General features: G+C 41.8%; 1 long non-coding RNA gene across 4 annotated transcripts in view; it reads left to right on the forward strand.

Moving 5' to 3' along the window:
• The window catches only part of LOC141774275 (uncharacterized), a 109,162-nt gene that overhangs the window by 61,066 nt on the left and 31,860 nt on the right, over positions 1 to 16,236 (forward strand). The window contains exon 5 of one of the 4 annotated variants that reach the window (XR_012595291.1): positions 9,251 to 9,308. The exons of the other annotated variants lie outside the window; for them this stretch is intronic. This is a non-coding gene — a long non-coding RNA (uncharacterized LOC141774275). Of the gene's footprint in view, positions 1 to 9,250; positions 9,309 to 16,236 lie in introns of those variants that run through there. 4 annotated transcript variants of the gene reach the window in all.

A 16,236-nucleotide genomic window follows, 5' to 3' on the forward strand; every position in this document is an offset into this window, starting at 1 on the left:
TATTTTCTCTCTTGAACACCCCCATGACCACCAACACTCACATTTATAGGCCCTGTTTGGTCTTCTAGTCCTGCACAGAAATGATGATGTAACATAATAAACACAATAATGGTTTTCAAGTGGCGTGTTTATCCTCAGTATTTCTGTTCAGATTTCCTCCCACCACGCCTACACTACAGTGTGTTCTTTGAAATAACTGCCTGTTTGTTGTCGCCCGCCATTGCGCTCCTTTTGAGTGCTGCAGTAATCTTGTTTGATGAATATTGTGCTTAGAGTGCTTAATGATGTTTGCTGTTCAAATTACAATGGTGAGTCGTCCAAACCTGCTTTTCCATTGAGTGTTACACAGTCTAAAATAGTGTCATATGCTGCAGACGGCTTTTTTTTGTACAATGTGTGTTTAAAATAAGAGAAGCAAGTCTTTATCTTTCTAAATTAAAGGCACCCAGTGGAGTTTTTGACCACTAGTAGCGCTATGGAGCAATGCTTTTATGATTGGATGCCAGTTTTGTTTGTATCTTGCATGTGCAGGAGAACGCATGTGCACGCGTGCGAGCGTTGTGGGTGGTGCAATTCACATCTTGGTGGCGGTACCGCGGCAACAAACGCAGCATTGTGCTCGCAAGCAAACATGGATGTAAACATCGCACAATTTAAAATATTTTTAAAAACACTTTTGCTTTTCCTACTATGACAAGTCAAAATGTCTGCCATAGAAACAGCAGCCTATTGTGTATTGTGAATACCTGCAAACTCGTCGCCTTCCAGCAACAATCGCCGTTTTTAGTGTCAACCAGATCATTCGTGTGAATCGTGTAAATAATTAAAAATAATTGTTTAAATATCGTTCAAAATAACCCTCGACCTTGGCGAAGGTGTGTAGCTTTTATTTTCATAGCAAACATTAACATGCATTGTTACTGTCATGTTTGGAGGCTACGGTGCGGCACTTTATTTGCTTCAGGTACAAGTGAATTACGCAATGATTGTCCGTGGCATGCAAGAGTTACGGCACAGTGGCCGCTGCCTTACAGAACAACACAACGTAAATAATGTTGCACACTAGTATTAACTAACTTCATGGCGTTTTTCACCTCAGCTACCGGTGGTGGAAAGTAACTAACTACATTCACTCAAGTACTGTACTTAAGTACAAATTTGACCTACTTGTACTTTACTTGAGTATTTCTATTTTCTACTACTTTACTTCTTCTCCATGAATATTATAATATTAATATTATAATTATAATAATATGATATTATTGTCAACTTGATGTATATATATATATTCAATTTGATGCTACTACTTTTGTACTTTTACTGAAGTTGTGATTCTGTGGCCCATCTCTGTTGTTGGACATTGTGATTAAAAGAATTGAAATGCAATAAGACTAATTTTAAGTAGTTTTTTTGTTGTATTCTAATCTCAAAACCCTCCAAAAGGCTTCATTTGCGTATTAAATTTTTTTAAACACCCCTACCTGATTTTAGTTTTGTATCCTGTCACCCTTTCCACTCGTCTACAGCTTGCAGCTCTGATTGTGTATGCAGGATTGTAATGCACTACACCAAAATGATCACCGTGATGTGATCAAATGTCAAACGGAGTTGGAGCTGCATTCATTGCGTTTCCTTGCAGCATTACATTCTCCAAGTTTAGGTTTCAGCAGGTGAGCCCAGAAGGACAGAGCATCTAATTTAATATATCTTGGGAGTGCTCACCCCAGGAAAATGAGTGACAGGGGATGGCCTGTTGTCTTTGTGCTGTGTGTGTGGCCGCGGGGCGGTGAGTTAATGCAGGAGATTGACTCTTAATTGCAGTGGGGAACGCTCATCTTTTCTCATTAATGAGACGGAGCGAGAGCCTGGAGATTTTCTCATCACACAAATACTCTCCTGCACCGGCCAGGTTAAGTGCTGTTTAGATTATTGGCTTCCTTGCATATGATTTCTCCCGAGTTCTATGTCTCCGATCGTGAGCACAAGCAAAAAGATGAGATGGGAGTGAAGCAGGGGTTAAGGGAAGTTGTGTGTGTGTGTGTGTGTGTGTGCTTGCTGGGGTAGGAGGGGGGGTGTCTCTGAAGTGAGGCAGTCACATGTGTGATACTAGTCCAGAAGAGGCAGGGCTCAATCCAAGGGGCTGGTGAAACCTCTTCATAGAGCCTAACAAGGCAGATGAGAAGGCCATTTATGGGATCATGTTTCATTTGCATTTTGTCCAGCCTCCAGATCAAAAGACAATCTTAATTTGAGGGCTGCACCAATAGAAAGTGAGTGTTTCCTGATGGATACAGATGTTGCGGCTGAGGCAGAGCACAGGCGGCGGAGGAGAGGACTGCTGCGGGTCTGTCTGTTTGCCTGTCTGTGTGTCTGGAGGTGGGGGTTAACCTCCGCCTAAAGAACGACCACTGGCTCCCCATGATGCATAACCGTGAGGGATTAGAGAGCACAAAGCAGCAGACTGTTTGGTGGAGCACTAAAATGTGCTCCTCCGGGGCTCATTGAAAAATGATTGCCGATTAAGTGTTTGAAGTCTGCCAAAGACGAGTGTGCGTTTTTAGTGGGACGACGATGAAACTCTATCTTTCCTGCTTATGCAGGCAATTTTCCCTCTCTTTTTCCACTAACTGTACCATGATGTGTGTTCTCTTGTCGCGCCTGGAGTTGAGGTTGCCAAACTCATTTCACCTCTTGGACCCCAGCTTGACTGGAAGCCAGACAACCAAAAGTGATAAGAGTGAATTAAGCTGTTACTCTCCAGCGGGAATGTTATTATACCGCCAGAGAGAGGCATTGATTTCCTTATGAGAACAACAGGTGAGCTTGTAGAAAATAACTCAGAGTCCACCTAAATAGCAGGTAATACCGAGCCTATAAAGATAAAATTATGTGTATGTAAATAAAGAGGATAAGGCTCAATAACTCAATTCACACATGGTAAATTGGGTCATGTCCTCATACCATATTTAGAGCACCATAATAGTCACCATTTCTACGGGGGTTCTATTTAAGTTTCAAGTGTCTTTATTCGTCATATTCGCACAACAATTAAAGCAAGCAGTCATTTGCAATAAAAATCTTGGGTCTCAGGTATAAAAATTGTATATTAAAAAAAGTAAAAATATAGGGCTTAAATATTAACATACATAAATATAAAATAAGTAATGTAATGTAAATTTGTGGGAGGCAGTATTTAAAATGGATAAGCTGAATGTAAACAGGATGTAGTATGGATAAGTAATAAATATATAAATACACAGAGGTGTAAACAGTTTGTAAAATAATAAGTAGAGTATATGGAATATAAAGCTAAGTTGGCAGTATAGTGGTAAATGTGCTAAAATGTTTTACTTTTCGAATGGTATTTTTTTCGTGCATGATTTGGCGTTTTCTTCTGGTATTTACTTACAGAATAATGAAGTATGGCTTTAAGTCGGCAGCGATGGCGGGGTCAGTCAAAGTTGCCCTGCAGAGGCATATGGAACTGTGCTTCCTTTGATTAATTGAACCCCTAAGAAGACTAATACTCCGAAGTGAACTGGAGGAAATAATTTGTGCGAGAGACAATGTCGAGAGCGATGACAAACATAGCTTAGTGTTTCCCTGGTTGCACCTCAATTCCCCCACGATGTCAGCTTTGAAACTGCGGCACTCCTCAATATATTATCATGTTACACTCATTTGTTTTCATTATCGCATCAAAGAGGATCTGGTCATGCAGCGGCCATTTTCTGCTGTACGGAGGCCTAGAGAACAAATGTGACTCTGGAGTCATTCTGGGGTTATACAAACAATGAGGAATCCGCAGTTTAATAAAGGGTTAGACTCACATTCTTATGTTACTACCTAAAGAGAGCACCAGCCACCGGACTTCACAGTGAAAAAAGTTCTCAGTGTTGCCTCCTTTTGAACTAATAAGAGCTTTAAATTAACTCCTTCAAATAATCGCATGATTGTCCGTAGTTAATTGCAATTAGTCGCAAATTAATTGCAAATTTTTTATCTGTTCAAAATGAACATTAAAGGGAGATTTGTGAGGTATTTAATACTTGTCATGTATTTAATACAATGCTTGCTTTATGCAAATGTATATATTTATTATTTGAAATCAATTAACAACACAAAACAATTAAAAATATTGTCCATAAACCCTCACAGGTACTGCGTCTAACATATAAAATATGCTCAGATCATAACATTGTAGACTGCAGCCCAACAGGCAACAACAGCTGTCAGTGTGTCAGTGTGCTGACTTGACTATGATTTGCCCCAAACTGCATGTGATTATCATAAAGTGGGCATGTCTGTAAAGGGGAGACTCGTGGGTACCCATAGAACCCATTTTCATTCACATATCTTGAGGTCAGAGGTCAAGGGACTCCTTTGAAAATGGCCATGCCAGTTTTTCCTCGCCAAAATGTAGCGTTAGTTTGGAGCGTTATTTAACCTCCTCGACAAGCTAGTATGACATGGTTGGTACCAATGGATTCATTAGGTTTTCTAGTTTCATATGATGCCAGTATCTTCACTATAGCTTTAAAAATGAGCCCGCTACAACCTCCGAAAGATCGATTGCGTTAATGCGTTAAAGAAATTAGTGACATTAGAACAAATTGCGTTAACGCGTTATTAACATGTTAACTTTGACAGCCCTAATCCAAACCCTATTATAAAAACTCAACTCAAAATTTGATGTCACAGCAAAACTAGGCATGAAAGCCGTGTTTCCCCCTAACTAGTGTTAGTAAACAATGCCAGAGTTTTGTTTAAGGGCTGTAAAAGGAGCTGAGTGGGGTATGTTAAGTAGTCTCACAGAGAAGCTGGAGGGCGAGGGGTGAAGGGAGAAGCTGGCCCCAGCGGACAGGTGGAGGTAAGCTGAGAGCCGTACCACCCAAGGGGAGGATGAACTTGAGACGTGTCCCTCACCGTCCTGTGAAGGTGGAGGTCAGCAGACAGCCACGCTGATCGGCCCAGATGCCCCCAGTCAGCAGGAAGCACCGGACCCTTCTTCCCTCAGATGAAATGAAGCCTCCGGCGGGCCGGGTCAGTCACAATTAGGACTCATAAAATATAATCAAAACCTCAAAAGCTGGGCTGCAATACTCGGGTGGTCGGGACCGAACAGAGCACATCTTTGTCCTGAGAGAGGGATTTACTCATGCGTGAAACAGACACACCTTGTTCCAATGACTGACATGTATCTCTCAAACTACCACCTTTAAAGCTAGAGCCGACTTCTGATTTAAAAAGAAAGAATTAATTAGGAAACTGCGATTCACACACTTTTTTAAGTGTCACAACCCCTTCATAGGAACCTCAACTATATATATGGCTTTTATGCTAATCTTCCTAAGACATCAGAATATGGCGATAACCGTCTGTAAGCCCAGAGGTTGTTTGTTTTCCACCAGCATCTCTATCTAAGGCAGATTTATTGTTTGTTTTTGAAATCTGGTAATTAAGGCAGCTGCAAATTTGTATTTCTGTTGTCTGAGGCCTCGGGCCAGGATTAACAGCATTTAGCCTTGTGGAGAGTACCCCGCCCCCCTTAAATAGGCTAGATAAAAAACATGGAAAGATGAGTTTGTGTCGTGGTAATATACACAGAGAAAGGCTGTTTATGTAATTGTTAAAAAAATGAGTCATTAATTGATCATTCACACACGTTTGGGACGTTAAGGAAAGCTGCCAGTAACCGTTGTATCTAGTAAATACCGTATGCGTGTAATAAATTACAGACACAGGACAGTCATCCAAAGTTTATCCAGCTCTTCTGACAGATCAAATGTGGTAATGACTAATAAGTAATATTTATGTTTCCAGCACTTCAAGGCTCACAGCGGACATAAATCACATATTCTTAAGTGAAATAATTACAGCTACACCTGCGTTTGGATTGTGGTTTTGACACCAAGGTGACGCACGACGCCAAAAGGTATTTGGAATGGCCATTGCTTTTCGACACTCATTACCGCGGTATTACAAGAACACGTCAAGCACGAACATATTTCCCATTTCTGCAGTACAACTTGAACAAAGAGTTACATTATAGCCCAGGAATCCTTCAGACGCTCACTAGGCCTTATTTGCCCCAGGCTGCACCCATGGGTGACATCTCAACTCCCTGGCTTATTACACCTGCCTGTCAAGCCTCGGTCTCTCAACCTCTTGCTCAATAACAAACATGATTTGAGCTGTCACCGGGGGTGACCCGCTGCACAGACTTGCTCACCAAGAGGAAGTTTTCTGTTAAAGACAGCGCGTTTGAAAGCAGATGAAGGTGATAAGCCAGATTGAGCAGGTAATAAGTCATTTTAACTGATTCATCAGTTAACTCATTCTGACGTGCTGATATCCACACTGATAATATCTGCTACAAATTATAGGCTATGAAAAGATCAACTTTACAGGTTCACTGATGTGACAGTAAGAGATTTTGCCTGTAGATTATGAAACCTCAACCTCAGTTTACAGACGGTCATAATTTACATATTTTTCAGCCAACGTTCCCTCGCTAAAAGTAGTAAACTCTGTGCTCCCAGCAGCGTCTCTATAAATTTAAAACTGAAAGAGAAAAAGGTGACACTGTAGCCTGTTTTCCCCTCTTTTACACCGTTTGTTTTTCTATACAATAAACAATATAGTCGGTTTAATAAACATGAGGGGCCACACAAATCAATTCTGTATATGGGACTGCTTTTCAAATAAATTAATTTCTGTTTTCACACACTTGCCAGTCGATAGAAGACACATCAGCAATGTAGCCGACAGTATACCCAGTTTATTAAAGTGTATTAAGCCTGTAGTGAACAGAGAAGTATACACTTTGCATTTCCTGCAGTAGCATTTGTGTTTGAAGTAAACAGAGGAACTCAGTAGTTAGTATTAACAGTGATGCATCACAGAAAGTAAGTTATGTTGCTATAGTAGTCTGCAATTTACATTTGCACTTGAACTGTACGTTATTTGTAGTTTTGTTATGAAGATAACCTGTTTGAAGTCATAAAGCAAATGTCAGGATGCAGGTTTGTAGGTATGATGTAGGTAGATGAGTATTCCTCTGTGAAGTTGCAAGCTTGTCCAGAGTTGAGATGAATGAAGCTGGGAGCTCTCCTGTAGTCAAACCTCAGCATGTTCTGACTGACACTCACAATCCAGTCTAATAAGCAAGGACTTATAGCACCTCAAGCAGATCCGATTTGACCAGAGTTTATGTTGTGTTACATTTAGGGATGCACCGATACCACTTTTTTTCATACCAAGTACGAGTACAAGTATTTACAGTACATCTAGGGTCCTTGCCGATACCGAGTACTGATATGAGTACTTAATAATACCATTACAGTTCTAACAATGACTTTGAAAACATGTTTTATTTCCATCAGATGTTCCTCACTTTCTGACTGTATCAAATTAAATATACAACATGAAGCTGTTGCTGACATTTTAACAACAAGAGCACAGTTTGCAGTAGTGGTGTTAATAATTAACCGTTTAAACTCTTTGTCTCTTGCACCTCATCAAATAATTAGCAGGTCTGTATTTAATAGCGGCGCAACGGTTCAACAAGCCCAAAGTTCGGTTTGTACATCATTGAAAGGTTTGGTTTTGCGTCCCTAATAAGCACAGTATCGGATACTGGTTTCGGTATCGGTGCATCCTTTAGTTACATTGATGTGGAACAGCTGGAGAACATCAAATGGCATTGCTTCAGATATGAAATAATTTAGAACTGCTGACATCACGGCAATATGTACACGTGCAACTGTCGATCCATTGAAATTAGTATTTGCAAGAAACTGTATAAATGATCTCCGTTTTGTTGTATTAGTAAGTACAGAACATGAATGAATACAGTCTGACATTGTGAATCTGCAAAGGTAGAGAGTGTGTGTCAGAGGAGAAGTTTATTTTTCCTCATACATTCCTCCACCTTAGCTCTGTCATAAGCTATTTTCTGCTCCACTGCAAATCCTAATTGATCGAGCTCAATCTTAGCTTTACATTACATGGGCAGATGACATCACTTGATACAGATATTTTGCGCCGCTCTCGCAGGCTAATGTTGTTTTGCCAGCTTTATGGCAACGCACTGTCTAGACAAAGGCGTATGTACACAGAAATCCAGTGTATAAATGTTTAGACAATCATTATTTTAATTTAAAAATTTTAAGGTTGACTTGTCTTTGGTGGAAGGTGCCTGTCATTGTTGGATGGTGGCAGCGCGAGTGTTATGCTAAGGCCTCCAGTGCTTTGGTCTCTTTCAAGCTCACATGCTTCAGGAGGCTAAGTCAAGAGTGAGGAGACAATAGTGTAATTTATTAGATAGCAGAAGATCGGGCTTGGCTGTCAGTCCTGGTTGTCTCAAAGGTTCTACTATTATTGTTTCAGTTATGAAGCAATGATGGAAGTAATTTTGTGTCTGTCATTTCTGACAGTCAGCGTTCTCATAATATAATAATCCCTTTATAATCCTCCACCATTTAAACACGTGACATATGATTAAATACTGTGGAATAGTTTCTCATACAAAATGAAAACCAGGTATCTCCTGTCAATTCTTTAAGTTTTTTTTAATAAAAGTTTGAGTTTATGTTCTGGGTTTTATAAGCGATCATAAACCCTAGAAGGAGAGATTTCTCAATGCCGTCCATATGTTCAATTAAAGTTAAAATATGACTGCACAAGAACATTGGATTTATTCTGCCGTTGTGGTCAAGTACAAAAGTAGTTTGACAGCAGCATTTTTCAGCCGTAATGTCTTCCTAACACCTTACATCTCAGCACCATGAGCACATTTTCTTCCTGCGTACCATAGTCTTTCTTTTTAACAAGACAATTAAGACGTTCTCAAACATCAGTCACTGCAGGCTTTATTGGCATTCATTTCTTCAGGGTAGTACAGCAGCCTCCCAGAGGGGTTGCTAAATCAACCTTAAGACCTACAACTAGTGCTTTAACCCCTTGACTACCTCTCTCCAGCTCCTCCCCCTCTCAAAGCTTGTCCTTTAGACATTTACTAATAAACAACAGGTCAGCACCTGCGATGGCAGGTGATTTATTTGACCCTGAGCAGCCATGACGAACGCGCCGTGGGGAGGGAGGCGGGGTGGAGGTTAAGGCGGAGAAGATCCTCACCAGAAAACCAGCTCCACAGCCCCGGAGGCCTGGAAGTCAACGCCCCCACTGTAAAGCACTTACTGCTCACTTCGTTCTGCTTCTCATCTGACTGTTTTCTTTATTTCCCCAGTAAAAGACGGCAGAATCGTTCCCGTTTATCACCATGAGCTCATAAAAAGCCTGGAGGATAAAATAATCACTTGTGCGGCGGGTGAGGGGGGGAGTTGAGGTGTGTCCCCAGTGTGTGACATCACTGAGCCGCACAACATTGTCCGACCTCCTCCCAAATAACTACACCCAGTCTCTGCTACCTGCCAGGCCGGTCACACTGGGCCACCATGTCGTGGACCAATGATAACGGATTAAAGCATGTTTCCCCTGCATCTGTCCAATGGATTGAGCTGATCAGACAAGGTACAGTGCAGGATGTTGTCCAAGGACCTAACTAGAGCAGAATTATTGAGTAACAGGAAATTAAAAAATTCCTGCAATGCCGATCCACCACTCAAAGCAATTCTTTCGCAATCTGGCTTGCCCCCTCCCTGAACTCCAGCCATTGGGGGTTCATTTTTTTTTTGTCACCGCCGAAATATCTCCAAATAAAAGTCCGAAAAAGGAACAGCAAAGTCATAGTACCTTTGCTTTTTTACATGATAACAGTACAACGTATACTGGATTACTACTTGTGTACATTACTAAAGTTGAACCTGAGCGATAACACAGCTCCCAAAAGTTAATGAGAATACAGGGAAGTTTAATGATTGCATTTAGTGAGATTCTAGGTTGCCTGGTTCATCCATTTGGGATGTTTACTTAGCTCCTCTTGCCAAATGCAGATAGCTCTCTAGCTGTTAATTCCCCGCATAATACATGGGATAAAGGCCTAAATGTCCCACTGTTCCAAATCTCCCCTGAATAATTACACTGAAATTGTATTCAACATTTATGCCTCTTAGAGACGGATCCTTTTACAGGAATTACAGGAAAGGGAACTAATATCTTACAAATCAGACCTTCATCTTACCGTGTGGCCAGTTTCCTCTTGAGTCAGGAAAGTCACCATAGGTGTTTTCAGACCAAACAGGGCTTTTTTTCTGTTTGCATTCGCACCGCCAATAGGAAGGCTTAAGTGACGTTAGCCGGCCGGCGCCACACGCACACATCTCCAGCTGGGAGATCAGTAAGGCGGCTAGTTTGCTACGTTTCACAAACTCTCTTTCTTTTTTAGTAATATAAGAATAAATAAACAACTCTGTTACATGCCACATATAAACTCAAGCAAAATAGCCGTCACGAAAGTAGCTTTTGCGATTTCAGTTTGAATCGGCTATCGTTCTGCGGCTCACTGGGTGTGCTTTGTGGTACTGGGTTAGCCTTTGTGCTACTGGTTTAGCGCGCTGAGCTGCGGCTCTCACGTTCTTTGGCTCAGTGGTTGTGTGATCGTGAACAAGTTATCTTCTGGACTTCACTGTCGGCCCATTTGTCAGTGTTTTCTTCCATTTAGTTACATTAGAAAAGGTGGTTTCCGGTGCTGCCTTTGCTCATATGTTTGACCAGTCCAACCCGTTCTCACTCCCAACTTGTCAAATAACGCCGCTGGTAAACGCCCCTCAGTATCGTAAACCGATGCACGGAGGCGCCCTTTAGCTGCAGTATGTGACAAACCGGGCTTTCAACTAACTCCAATGTAAACCCTCCCGCAGCGTTATTCGACGATCGTAGCAAATGACGTAGTATTAATAGCATGAGGGTGGGCGGGAGGTGTTGTGGATTGGTCAAACAAACTTTCAACCAGGAGACCGATGTTCGTGTCCCGAACTAAAAGTAAAGTTGACCTATTTTGTCACATCAGTCTTTAGTCACGTGACTCGTTAGTATCAGTCGTTAGTCAGTGAAGTTAACGTCAACCATGACCGTTTCCTAAACCTAACTAAGTGGTTGTGTGGCCTAAACCTAACTTGCTGTGAAAACGAAACTTTATTTTGAAAGGACACTATGCATGTAATGAGCGTATATTGACACGCCGTCCCTGGTTCGTCCAAAAGTCTCCGATGCGGAGGGGCACTGAACCATCACGGTTCCTCTTGTGCTGGGAAAGTACCTACCTTAAAAAAAGGAGCTAAAAAAATCCCTCAAAACGGCGTTCTAAGAACTACAAGAACTACGATCGTTCCTAGTTCCTGTGGGACACAATAAAAACTAAGCTCTTAGAACTAGTTCCTCCGGTCTGAAAACGCCTCTCATGTTACCAAAACCACATAATGCCAATCACAGCAAACACGGATGAAAATAAAATGCTTTGACTGTAACAGACATGTTCAGTCATATATTTAAAGTTTTCATTTTACATGAACAAAATCAGACAGATGGAAAATTATTACCCCATGAAACGACCTCTGAGCTGGACTGTGTGCTTTTATGTGGGTGTTATTATGAGTTATGTGAACACATTACACAACCACCTTTAAGTTAGAGCAGTCAGTGTCTGTAAAACTGTAAGCAGGTGTGAATGAGAACTGAACAGAAGTATCAAACTGTGACCGCAAGCCCTCGGCAAGCTTTTAGACTCAGTAACGCCGACTTTAAACCCGCATGTAAAATATTAACAAACGGAGGAAAAATTACAGGTGCATTACTTTAGATTTCAGCAGCATGTGGGAACAGTTAATGCGGCACCACTAATGTGGCCGAGCTGGCTGCTCTCATTAGCAGGATGGCTGAGGCGGGAGGGCCGGGGCGCAGGGTGATGGAGAACATCCAGGCCTATTTGTTCAAGACTTCAGCGCACCTAAACGCTACATGACAATTTTGTGAATTCACTTCCTGCTCCGAGAGAGAGACACTCCTCCGAAAGGCAGTGCAGCTGGGATCACGCACATGCACCATCAGTCCTCCGTTACCTCATTTTAACCCCAAACAGATCAGGGTCATAAAGTGTGCGAGTAGTTCATTTGTTTTAACCATCTGAGAGCACCAGATGGGTGGGGTTTACTCAACTGGAACAGTCCAGACAGCGTCACAAAGTGTTTAATTCACAGTTCTTTCCTGTAATGGTCAAAACAATTTTGGTATTACATTGTTAATGTTTCATCTCTCACCTCATCTGGCCTCAAGACAAGACACATGTCATCATGGAGGTCAGAAGATGAAACATTGAAACTAGAATAGTCTACAATTATGTGTGCGCTGCAGTAAATCTTTAATTTCGGAGGCTACATCACTTACAGCACCACAACTAAGAAAGTCTTGGGAGTGTGCACGTTGTTTCCTCCTCTTTGTTAATTGTATTGTTCTCTGTGGTGGACAGTTTTGGAAACCTTTTACGGGATCCACTCTTGATGAAATTTCTCACTTCTTTAATACAGTATGTACAATACAATTTCACACCACTTGCCTTGTGACAGGAAAATAAAATAAGGTAATAATATGTTTGGAAAGTACAAAAAAAAAAGGAGATAAATCAGCAGTATGTCTACAATGACCTGAAATATTATTTTTTTGACCACTTGGGGGCAATGCAACGAGGAGTAAACACCTTTTAAGTTGCAAACGTGTTAGTGAACAGTTGTTTATTTACACATGTATTTTCAGCAGATACAAAGCAACATTAGCATTTATGTGGAGACGGGTTTCTGGCACCTGATAAATGAAAGTCTCATATTTACTCTCAAAGCTCAAAGCGTTTCTGTTCGTAGACACTGAATGTAATGTACTGGAGGCCACGCCCACTGTGGTCATGTGACCACGCCCAACGTCTCATCTGGTCACCATAAGTAAAACCAAAACAATGAGATAAAGACGCTAAAACGCTCCATAGAGCTGAGAGGAACTGCAGAAACAAGTTGACTATAAGTGACACCTTTCACATTACATCTAGTCCTTTGACCCATTGTCAATATAAAAATATTTATTAGGGCAGCTTTAAGCAAATGCGACTTGATGCAGGTCTGCTCCTGAATATTACATATCTGTGTTTTACGATTGTTCTTGTGTAAACAGTCATTGCAGTCACTTTTAGGTAAGCAGAAAGTTAAATTAACTAGCTAGAAAGAGTCAAACTGTCCAACAATCTGAGCCTATATGACACCAAAAACGCATTTAATATAGTTGTGTATACTTAACGCCTCATACAAAGTATAGCTGTGTTTGGCGCTGTCATGTATATTACATCAACCTCAACCTAATTCTGTTCCGTCCAAACAATCATTTGGATTAATTGTCAAAGAAAATCTCCCGTACACAAACACAACGGTGAACTCTTGCCTTGAAAGCTTGTGTGTGTGTGTGTATGTTTGTGTATGTGTGTATTACAGCAGGTTATTTTTCTCTCTGTCACAAATGTGAGGACTTGAGTGGAGTGTGAGTTGTGTTTGAAAGGTGGTAAACCTGCTGAGGCTCTTTAATTTCCCCCCTCTTCACCGGCATGAGGGATGGTTCAAAGGGTGACTCTCTGACAGGGCATGTGATCGCTCCTCCGTCCTTTATCTGCCTCCCCACATTAGCACGTAAATGAGGCTGCACTTTGGGTTTTGGGAGCTGAAGCGTGCTCAGTGTAAACAGGAGTTGTACTGTTATCATTATTGGACAGATTTCTGACATCCTAACACCTCCGTTTCATTAACATTCAAAAGGGCTGGGATTTTGACACTGCCTCTGTTTATACAGATTTCTGAATACTTTGCGGTGGGGATTGTATACAGAATACTGTATACATAGTATCTCCACTGTTGAGTGGAGTTATACACTTCCATACTGGCAACCTAAGCATTGTGGTGTAGACGGATAATTTTCCCACTAAAGGCCGTTACACAGCGGCAGCGTTTATTTCGAGTGATTCATTTGCACGTCAATACATTTTTTCAAACTACTGTTTTTGTCATGAATACTTTCACAGCTCTTCTTCACTGGACGTGATGCGAACGAGCGAGTGAACATCAGATTGTTTCATTTATTACCAATGAAGATTCCGTGCGACAGCGAACAGGCAAAGCAACGTGTTGCTTGTTTGAAAAAACACTCGCCCTGGCTGTATTTAAGTTTCGCGCACCTCCAACCTATTTTCACAGGTCAAAATCGACGCTGACAACAACTGACAGCTAATCAATATTGCGCTCTCTATGTAACGGAGAGTGACATCGCTTGTAGTATATCTGAACAATTTTTCACGCTCGATTCGCCAGAGTTCACTTGGTCCCTGTATGTTAGAACAGAACGCAAATATCACGTGGCAAAAAAGCGTTTTTTTCCATAACAAGGTCGATTTTCTGAGCTTTCTCACCGCGAAAAAAAGCATCAACCAATCATATTGTGCGGAACCGGCTTAGTTGCTCAACAGCACGGAGGCTCCGTAGGCAATCTTTACTACTCCTTACAACCTTGAGAAAGGCAGCACATACCAGATCCACTCTTTCCATTCTTACCTTTCACAATAAAAGCCCGAGACATATACTATTCGCTGGAGAGTATTTATCATTTTCGTGTCCTTTATTCCTCACGCCCCTGATGTGTAAAGGCCTTTATGCTGAATGTTTGAAAAATGTGTCTTTACGCTACAATCAGACCGTAAAGATGATTTGGAAGACATGATGACCATAAAAGCTAGCTTTTAGTGCAAGTTGGAGCCAACATTGTATGTCTAATTAGCTACAGTGCTATATTTCAATGCGGCTTGCATATCGGTGTTGATGTGTATGCTGGAGTGTGTTCTCAGGCCTACAGTGGGGTGACTGCAGGGTCCTGAAACTCCATTGTGATTTGAGCAGAGCTTATCGCATGGGAGAGAACTGGCAGCCTCTTAAAAGGTATTATATGTGCTCTCGTTCTCCTTCCCTCTGTCTGACAGGAGCCCTTGGGATGAAAGGGAAAAGCAGTGGAAAAAGAGACATCGGTTCCCGACATGGGGAAGTCTTTGTTTCTATTCTCTCCGTCCCAAGTCTCTCCAGGAATCCTAATTTCCACCATTCACCTACCTATCGGCAGATAAAAGCTGGTTGAAGGGGGGGATTTCCTCAATTGAGACAGCTTGTAACCAGTCTGCATAAGGGGGGAGCCGCACAAAGCTCTGGAGTGAGAGGAGGTTGGAGCGCAGATTTCAAATCGCTTTGAATTCGAACACAGTGGTGAGCGAGTTGTTCTAAAGGACGTTTTCACAGAGGCTGATCTGAAACCTGGCTGGGAATCTCTGAGCCGAGAGTTTGGATAAGAACAGTGACACAAGACATGAGATCTCCACGAATCCTAAATGTTCCCAAAGCGAAGATGTTAACGCTGCTTGTGAGAGACTGAGCCTTGTTTCTCATTATGTCGGTTTCTTGAAACCACTCTTATTAGGGCTGTTTTCTTTTTGGGGGGATGGTGCTTAGATGGTGATGTCCAAGTTCAGGGAATGCCAGGCCTGGCAGCTGACGTCCTTAATGCGGCTGCTTGGCATTAGAATGAGGGAGGGGGAAGTCCGTGCCAGTCTCTGGGGAGTGGGAGGTGTTAACTTCTAATGGCTTTCTCTGCCACAGCCCTGACATCTGCAGGGCTCCCAGCAAAAGAGAGTGAGGCCTTTTTGAAAAATTAATGGAGCTGAATGCATCTCACAGCAAGGAGAGGGCTGGATTAATCAGCACATTAAGGGCTAGCTCCGGATTGGAAATAATTATTGGAGCTGACAAGGTGCAGAGGTGCCAGTGCCAGCTCCTTTCAGGAATGCATTTTAAAAAGCAGTTTAAAAAGCCTTCAGATGTTGGCATTATCTTGCGTGACCAAATTAGGAGCAAATGAGAAAAGTTTATCTGGCATTTTGGAGTATTGAAAGAGCTTAGGCTTTATAAATTATACAGTGTGTGTTTGTGTGCGTCAGCGTGTGTGCATGTGTGTGTGCACAAAAAGGGTGCAGATGTGTTTTCTGTAAGTGAGGGGAAGGGATGCAGGCAATGAGAATTATGGGCAAATCCTTTTTCACAAAAAAAACACACCATAGGTTTCAGATTAAAAGTGGGTGGTTTGTTTTTTTCTAGAGGGACTGCACAAAACTTTAAGGGGGATTAATTTAAATGGGTGCTTGAAACTATCATACTGTTTGTGCAAATGAAAAGTGGATGTCTTAACACCCTGAAAGAGCCAGACGGT

This window comes from Sebastes fasciatus, chromosome 9 (assembly GCF_043250625.1).
Source record: "Sebastes fasciatus isolate fSebFas1 chromosome 9, fSebFas1.pri, whole genome shotgun sequence".
NCBI lineage: Eukaryota > Metazoa > Chordata > Actinopteri > Perciformes > Sebastidae > Sebastes > Sebastes fasciatus.